The sequence below is a fragment of the Pinus tabuliformis genome, chromosome 7 (genome assembly GCF_031772625.1).
Source record: "Pinus tabuliformis cultivar Carrire ecotype Pingquan chromosome 7, CPIR1, whole genome shotgun sequence".
In the NCBI taxonomy this organism is placed as follows: domain Eukaryota; kingdom Viridiplantae; phylum Streptophyta; class Pinopsida; order Pinales; family Pinaceae; genus Pinus; species Pinus tabuliformis.
The window spans coordinates 1,992,961,039-1,992,971,210 of NC_142293.1; positions in this window are offsets into that span (position 1 = coordinate 1,992,961,039).

Below are 10,172 nucleotides of genomic sequence, written 5' to 3' on the forward strand. Positions count from 1 at the left end.
TGTCTCCTTTTTTGTCTTCGTGGTGTTGTTCTTTTCTTGCGGCTTCGACAAGTTGTCTTGGGTTGCCCTGCCTTGGATTTGTCCTTTGTTCTGCGGTTTGGGGGCACCCTTCCCTTGCTTTGGATTCACAGATCCAAAGTCTCACCTTTTTTGTTTAAACTTCTGCTCGATCTTGACAGCATATCGATATGTGACACCGAGTGAGGAGATGTCCAGGAACTCCATTTCACCCTGGATGTACTTATGTAGAAAGTCGTGATACTTGAGTACCAAATGTTGATCAGAACCCATGATACCCATCTTTGTGCGAAGGGCGTGAAAAATATTTGTGAACTCTGGCACATCTTGGTCCCTTCCTTGTCGTAGTGTGGTCCACTTTATGTATTTATCTTCATAGCTCCCAACAGGGTAATATTATTCCTTGATGGTTTCTCGGAAATAATTCCAAGTGGGTGCGGGTGAGAATAGTGAGGATTCCCTCTCGTCATTTTTCTCACTGTAGGTTTCCCATCAATCCTTGACATGAAGGGGGGGGGAGCGCTTTGAGGAGTGCAAAACTAATATTTTCCCAATGGGAAAAGTCATGAAGTGAAAAATATCCTTCCAACATATTTAACCATCTATCTATGGCATCTGCATCTATCTGGCCTTCAAATATGGGAATGTAAACTTCACGCATCAGCTCGGAGCCACGACTTAACAAATTAACCACCGATTGTAAAAATTTTATGCGCCAAATTTTATGGTAACTGTCGATATTTCAATTAACCTCCGACGCTAACTATTTCCAATAAAAAATAACACAATGTGTTTGCAACGGGATTCGACCCCGTAGCCACCAGAGACCCATTATAGTATGCCACTAATGTGCCAACAAGATTATTTAATATTTAAAAACTCGTATGTACCATTCAACCGGGGTGGAGGAGAGGAGCGCCGAGAAAACGAAAACAGGAGGGAGGAGAACAAAACCATGAGCGCTTGGAACCATGAGTGAGAATCTTAAGATGCCAAGGAAGATTCCCTTGAGGGCTAGAAGTGCAGTGACAAAATTTGTCAAGCTTATAGTCATTTTTGCACGTTTTCTTGCTAGGATTCCAACTGTGCAGTTAGAATCTCCATCTGAATAGCAGAAATGCAGGTGTCCAACAATAAGGAATCTTTGGAGAATCTTATAGAATCTAAAAGATTCCCTTAGAGGCATATTTTGACCGAGATAGAATGATGTCAACTTTATAGTCATTTTTCATAGAATTTCACAAGGAGCGCAGTGGTGTGCTCAGAATCTTCATCCGAGCAACGAATTTTCCGAGCATCTTCAGGAAGGAACCTTTAGGGGAATCTTAAAGATTCCTGAGGACCCAGATTTTGACAGTGTCAGAATTGGACAAGTTTAGAGTCAATTTTGCACCATTCATTGCCAAGAACTCAGTGGTGCAGTCCATTTTAGAATCTGAGCTTTGCATATTGCGACCATCATAAAAAATGGAGGTATATGATGCAGTTATGCTATGTCTTCTTCTTGATTTGCTGAGATGATGTTGTTATTGTTGAGATCCATGATTACTATTATGTTGAGGGATACTTGTTGCCACATTATGTGAGATTTTATTAGCTTTTCATGCTGAAGGAATGCCTGTTTGAGTGAGAGTTCCTATAGGACATCTCGTGGAGAGACATGCCACTCTTGTTGAGGGAATTACCCATGTGAGTGAGAGTTCCTGAGAACGTCTTGTGGAGAGACAAGCCACTCTGGTTGAGGGTATTCATCCTTGTAATGACAAAGAATATACCATGTATATCGTCATAATCTTGTAGCATTAATGAAGCGACCTCCCCACTCTTGACACCAGGGCCTAGATACGTAACTCACATTAGGTGAACTATGTTATCAATGTGTTTGTGTTCTTGATTTGATGGTCGCCATTATGATTTCTTTCCTTTCCATCATGCATATGTGGTTGTTTTATGTTCTTTCACATGAAATTATAATAACATCACAGAAGTAAAATATCTTGGTTAATTTCGGTAGCTAAAGAGATCCGGATCAAGTTTGGTATCAGAGCGGTCTTATCGTTGATGTGAATTGCGAGTGTCAAAGACTGGATGTGCAACAAAGAGGGCAATGGAGAACAATAAACATCTCTATGAGGACCTCCTAAAGATGGCACGCATGGTGGACATGATGTATGCAGATTACGAGGCAAATATGGCAAGCGAGTAACAAGAGAAATAAAGAGCAGAGGATGATGCTCCATCTACCCCCTCAAGTGTTCATTCATCTTCTTCATCGTCTTCTCAACTTTCAGTTGAGGAGATCAGTTAGAGCCTTCAAACAGAGAATGTTGAATTGAGGTGACTTCTATGAGAAGAAAAGGAGGATAAGCATAGGTTGCAGCTTCAGTTACGAGCCATGGAAGAAGCCTTGGAACAGTTGAAGTGCAACGAAGGATTAGATAAGACATCATCACCTATTTCAGAATTGACAACTAAGGTAAATAGTGTTGATTATTCTTCAGTTTAATTTTCACATGACACCATTTTTGTTCGAAATATGGAGGTACCCATTTCAGGAACTGTCATGAGACTCCTTACCTATATGGGGTATAAAGGAGGAGGAATTGGTGTCAATGGCCAAGGAATGACTCAGCCATTGGAGGTGGTACAAAGACCTAGATTTGCAGGTTTGGTATATAATGAAAGAGAGTGATCAAAGGTGTCAAAAGCTTCCAAGACATTATTGAAACCGTCAAGGAAAGAGAATGATGGGAACACATCACCATCCTCCCATGACAGTGCATATTATAGAGGAAGAATGAAGGCAAACTCTCATCGCCATAATTGCACTAGAGACAATAAAGAGAGGTATAAAAATTCTTAGTACTCTAGAGTTCATTGGATTACAAGTATGTTAAGGGAAGAAAAAATCATGGCATAGAAAAACATGTAGTTTTTGTGGTTTACATAACCATGTGTTTGTTGAGTGCTGGAAGAGAATGGAAACAAGAAAAAGGATGAGGTGTGAAAATCCTTCCCCGCATCAGGGAAAGAAGGTTAAGCAGGTCTGGAGGAAGAAGAATTTTTACAGTCATTGCAACAGAGGTGGACATCAAAGAGCCACGTGTTGGAGGCTCCATCCAAAGCAGCGTCGCAAAGACAAAGTTCCCATGCAGAAACCAATTGGTGAAGATGTTCAACAAGAAAATCCACCACATTCCCAGTGGTTCACTTTGATGAGTGAGAGATGGTTTTTCTAAATATGGTAGCTTGTCATGGCCACGTTTTGTAAATCATGTGTTGCAATTTAAAATGTAAAAGTGATGATGTGTTTTCCATCGCTTGTTAAAGCAACAATGATGTTTTGGCCTTTGATTGATAGTTGAGGTATTTGTTTCTATTCTGATGTAAACTTGACCACAGGGTGTATCTTATAAACTCGTGGCAAGTATGGGGATTCTTGGGTCATGATTGGTCATGTAATAGAGCATGTAATTTGCAAATATGTACTACAGGTTTGCAGAGGGTGCAGGTGTTGGCTCATCGCTTATGGCTCTAAAGAATAAAGGTGAAGGAGAAGGAAGGGTGACCTGTCAGGACACTTGCGGTGCAGATGATGTACACAACAGTTGTAAATTATGTTTATGCTTTTGGAGTACCAAAATATCCTCAATGGGGAGGAATGATCTAGGTGGCTCTAGACACACTTAGAATCCAGAAATAGCTCAAAAATCAAAGTTGTCGGATTGACGTGAAATTAGGACCAAATCATAGTGCTCGTCGCCCTGATTCTAATGGTGTGAACACCACTTAAATCTGAGTTCGTGTGGACGAGATAGAGCTGGTCAAAGTTTTGGTCAAAGTGGACAAGTGGCAGGCTTAAGGAGGCTATAATTTGACCGGGACTGGTGAATAGAATCCGACTCCCGAGGATGGGAGAAATTGTAGGACGTTAATTTGTCCTATATCCCTTATTTGCTGATTGTTGAAATTTATCCAATGTTTCATATATATATATATATATATATCTGTATTGGAAACAAAAACAAAAAATAAAAATAAAAAAGGCGGGGGGGTGGGCACGGGCTGCCACCCCCACCACCCCCACACTATGGTTACAACATATATTATAATGAGGTTGGGTCGAGGCCGCATGGTGCATACCCCGCCCACCATATAACCTACCCAAAAAAACCAAGGGTCAGGACCGACAAGGCTCGAACTTGCTCAGCCCCCACCGAGCGCTCCCAAAACTACAACGAAGATTCAACATATTACATCACATAAAAATGTGTTGTAAATGGTTATATAAAACCATAACCGTATGCCGCCTCCCGACATGTATTAATGGTGATATTGTAAATGTCGAGGCCAACGAGGGTTGAACCCGCCCGGCCCACGTGGGCCGACCCCCAACGAGTGGCCCCAAAAATACATGTAACGCTAGGTTCCAATATAAACGGCACAACAAACATTATAACCGCCAACCTAAACTTCACGCGCCAGCCCAGAGTCACAGTGTAATAAGTTAACCGCAAGTTGTCAAATGTATATGCGACAAATTTTATGGTAATCACCGAGATTTCGATTAACCATCGACGCTAACCATTTCCAATAAAAAATAACACAACACGTTTGCAACAACATTCAACCTCGTAACCACTAGAGACCCATTATAGTATGCCACCAATGTGCCAATAGAGCTCGTTGGCATATCCGCCTAGTTTAATATTTAAAAAATCATATGTACCATTCGGCCAAGGTGGAGGAGCGGAGCGCCGACTAGACATAACCATGAGCGCCTAGAACCATGAGCGAGAAGCTTAAGACATTGAGGAAGATTCCCTCGAGGGCTAGAGATGCTGACGACAAAATTTGTCAAGCTTATAGTCATTTTTGCATGTTTTCTCTCCTGGAGTCCAACCGTGTAGTCATAATCTCCATATGAGAAGCAAAAAGGCAAGTGTCCATCAACAAGAAATCTTTGGAGAATCCTGTGGCTTGGAGGTAGATTTTGACCGAGACAGAATGATGTCGAATTTATAGTCATTTTTCACAGAATTACACAAGGAGTGAAGTGGTGTGCTCAGAATATTCATCCGAGCAATGGATTTTCCGAGCATCTTTAGGAAGGAATCTTTGGGGGAATCATAAAGATGCCCGAGGGCCCAGATTTTGACGGTGTCAGAATTGGACAAGTTTACAATTGATTTTGCACCATTCATCGTAAGGAATTCAATGGTGCAATCCATTTCAGCAGCTGAGCTTTTCATTTTATGGTAACCATCGAAAATGAAGGTATATGATGCAGTTATGCTATGTCTTCTTCTTGATTTGTTGAGATCCTTGATTACTATTATGTTGAGGGATACTTGTTGCCACACTATGTGAGATTTTATTAGCTGGTCACGCTAAAGGAATGCATATTTGAGTGAGAGTTTCTATAAGACATCTCATGGAGAGACATGCCACTCTTGTTGAGGGAATTACCCATGTGAGTGAGAGTTCCTGAGAACGTCTCATAGAGAGACAAGCCACTCTGGTTGAGGGTATTAATCCTTGTAATGACAAAGAACATACCATGTACATTGTCATCATCTTGCAGCATTAATGAAGCGGTCTCCCCACTCTTGACACCAGGGTCCGGAGACATAACCCACACTAGGGGGACTCCGTTATCAATGTCTTTGTGTTCTTGATTTGATGGTCACCATTATGGTTTCTTTCCTTTCTAACATGCATATGTGGTTGTTTTATGTTCTTTCACATGCAATTCTGTTAACATCACAGAAGTAAAATATCTTGGTTAATTCTGGTAGCTGAAGAGATTTGGATCAGTAGCCGTCAAAGGATCTGGGCAAAGTTATCCATCATCGCATTCCTCTGTCGCTTGAGGGCCTCCTCAAGCAAAATTTTGAATGGATCTCCTGCCCCTTCATATTTCTTTTCTTCCGCCATGGGAGACAATCGAGATTTGCGAGGCTGGTCTTGCAAAGGTTCAACTAGTTCAAGCCCTAACTCTTTATACCCTGACCTCGTTGGGGACATGCAAAGAAAAACAGAGAAAGAGCAGACCACTCTAATACCACTGATCCAAACTTATGCAGGAACACAAAAAAATACATATATAAACATAAACACAGAGATGCAGCAAAAATAAAACTTCATTTCATTAATATCAAAGAACTGAAATATGCTTACATACAGAATGGAAATAAACTAGCTCGGGTGATGGTAGCTTATCTCTGAGAAGAGATGTGTTGGCTACATGCCTTTGAATTGTGTTACAATGAGGCTTGAAGGCCTATTTATCATCTAGAAACAATGGAAAACCATAAACATCCAAAAACCTAACCCTAGGAGATGAAGCGCCAAAACTATGGGTCTCGTTGGGGTAAATTGGTACATCAACTTCCCGGGGTCGTAACTTTGGCATATGATCTTTGTTTGATGCATACGATACCTCCTTAGAAATATCTATCCAACGACTAGAAATTTCAATTGCAAATATTAATTAATAATTCATGTTTACCCATTTTCCAAAAAACCATCGTTTAGGGCCTCAAAACGGCTCTAGAAGTTCACGACCTGAAAAATTCCCAAAAATAGTAAATTGTGTTACAATTAAGGAAATTGAAATTATGCTATAATTAAGGAAACTAAAAGAAACGATGGTGGGGGTCCAAGTGAAATAGGCGGATGGCCACCAATATACACCTGGATCAAATTCAAGAGAGGATAATCATATCAAATTTGCTTATATTCGTGAACAAATCATAATTTAAAATCATTATCTCTATCTATTGTTACATATTGCGTTCGAAGACAAATTAGAGTGCAAAAGTGTCATAAATAAATTATGATCAATTTGTTATAGATTTGTGAGACTCGTCCAAGTGTTTGAACAATAATCTACCCTCTAAAGTTGAATTGCATAGTGTAATAGAAAATCAACAAGGATACATAACTACTCTAGAATGAAGCATACAACTTGTCAGGGCTGTGAAGAGCGAGGCATAAAGAAAATCATTCATAAAGTGAAGTGAAAATTCAATAATGGTAATCAGAGCAATTCAAGGTGATGAAAATGTGTAATAATTATTTTGAATTAAATGAAATTGCAAATATCAAATGTTGATATTGCACAATCTAGTTAGAGTATGGCTATCAGAGGGAACTGAACGTAATGTTCCACTAAAATAATCATTTCACTAATCCAAAAATAGTATTTTTTTAAAAAAATCATTGTTGATAACTAGTGATGGTAAATTAGAAAAAATTGAATCATAAAATGTTTAACATTTTGGCATGAAAAATAGTGTTGGCATTATTCTATAAATGTTTTGTATAATATTCTATGAAAGAAAGAGAGAATGAATAAAATTGCTATATGCTCTTTTTATGTGCTTACCTTGTATTATATATAGTATATAGATCAATACATTGTTTCAAGGGTACATAAGATAAAATGTAAAGCAATGCTTTCTTGGCATAGTCATTGATGACAATAAACTTTTAGGCTTATAGAAGTTGCTAAACATAATGCTTTGGGGATACATACTTTGTTACAGTAAAGTTGACCATTGCATAAGGGGTGAATGCTTTGTTATAGTAAGGTTGGCCCTCATGTTATTGGTGAATACTTCATTCCATGAGTGGCTTAAAGCCATTGCTATCTTGCACATGAAAATATGGAGATTTTTCCTTATAAAAAATGAATCAATTGTCCTTTTTTAACTAAGGATTTCTAGGGATATGAAAGATTGATTTTGATAGTAAAAGATTTCTAAGGAGATGGGAAAGAAGTTAAATTTCCATATCACTATTAATGCTTAGGTAAGAAAGTGAAGAATTCTCCATTGTATTTCATTTTATTTACAAGAATCTATGTTCAATTACTTAAGACTTGTTGTTTCCATTACTCTTGATAGGGTGATGGTTTTTCTTCTTAACATGCCAATTGTCCTTCCATAACAAACTTGGGAAATAATTGTTCTTGGTTATAGGCATAAATGTGGGGTGTTGATGTGCACATATGTAGAATGTCAAGGTGTACCACATGATGCTAAAAACTTGGTGCATATAAGTTCTAGTGTCAAGTATGCACAATATACTTAGCATCAATTGTTGTAAAGTTTTAGAAAACTTCTTGATCTCAATATAGACAGATAGTTGCATGGATGCCACCTCAACAATCCCCCATAATATGCACCAACCCTTGCAACCCAAGATAGTAGTGCACAATGCGCGTCATGATCCAAGGGCAATACCTTTGGTGACCTCCCAATACTTGCATTACATGTTCTAATTTTTCTTGTATTTTTTATATGTATTTGTCCAATAATCTCATCCCATCTTTACTATGCTCAAAGACTTCTTCACTAACAACAATCACATTTTTTAAAAACTTTACATCTTTCATAAATAATAACTTAAAACTTTCTTTTTTTCATTCTATAATAGGTAAGTCTCATATCACTATATATTTTTCAATCACAAATAATAAATATTCATTAATATAATAGTATACAAAACCCCATCTTAAACTATCCTATATTAAATGTTGCCCTATAATATTCCACTATACATATAAAATCAAACCAGTCGATAAAATTATTATTACGTAATAAATTCAACTTTTAAATTATTTATACAATTATAATATTCCACCATATATGTAAAATCAAACCAATCTAAGACATTATAAAAACTTATTACATATTCCACCATATATGTAAAATCAAACCAATCTAAGACATTATAAAAACTTATTACATATTCCACCATATATGTAAAATCAAACCAATCTAAGACATTATAAAAACTTATTACGTACTAAATTCAATTTTTAATTTATTATACAATTATATTTACTGTAAGTTAACATTACCATTCATCATTGTAAATCAATTACTTTTTACTTTACATTTGATTCCAAAAGTATTATTCCTAAATCAATACTCTTTGTGTGAACCATGTTGTTCCTTCGTCAATGTTATTATGATATTCACATCATCACATTCTCATCTTACTTTTCTAGTCACTTTCATGTGCAATTTTCAATATGTGCGTTGAAACAACATATCCCACAAAGTATTGCATGTGTAAAATTCAGTGTATCAATCATATCATGTGTCAATTCCTCCAACAAAAACCGCTGCCTTTATGTATTTTTCTATTGTTGCGTCTTTTTCTTTAGTGTCCCAGTTTTCAATCGAGACAAATTCCATGTTCCACTGTCTTTTTCTTTAGTGTCCCAGTTTTCAATCGAGACAAATTCCATGTTCCACTAAGTTTTGGTTGGGCTAAATTATTACCTAAGATGTATATAAACATTTCGGATGATAATAATTAGTTTACTTATCTAAGTATTTGAAAATATGAGGGCATCCAAAAGGTAAGAGTAGTCAAAGAGGAAATTCCTTGAGGATGTGGTAATCCAAGAATGACTTGTTTTGTTGATCCGAGAGATTGACTAAGAGAGGACGGAACTAACGGTCGGAGTTGGCAGGATGGAACGCTCGTACAGTAACGTTTTTTGGAATCCTGCATTCGATGGCGCGCTCGACTGTTTTGCAGGAAAAAAACCTGCGGGTCTTCTGCATGCAGATGACCAGAAATTAGACGAAGCGCCCGAGGGTTACAAGACGGTGTATGCTGCCAAGTGTAGCAGGCGATATTTCATAAATGCCGAGTATCTGAACCATCCGTTGCTTAGGGTTCTGATCGTTGAGAAATTTAGGGATGGCTTCTCAGTGGACTGCGAGGTGGTGTTGTTCGAGCACTTGGTGTGGATGTTGGAAAACGCCGATCTGGAGACAATACAGAGCGATTCAACGCTGGAGGAATTGGCCCAATTCGAGAAGGAGTACCCTGGACAGGTACTCAGATACGAGGACAACTCAGACGCAACCAGCAACGTCTCCGCCATCAAGAAATTCGGTCCTCCCCAGGAATTCATTTCACAGGAAAAGAGCCCGAAAGCCACAGATCTGCCATCATACATAACAGAACAGGCAAAATCCGGTAGGATTTACATCGACCCGGAAGCGGCAAACAAAGAAAGGGACCTGCATGTAGCAGATCTATCCTCTCCCATACTAGATCGGGCCAAATATGGCAGATCTGGGAGGGATCTATCAGATCTGTCCAGATCCAGGCAGAAGATAGGTGGG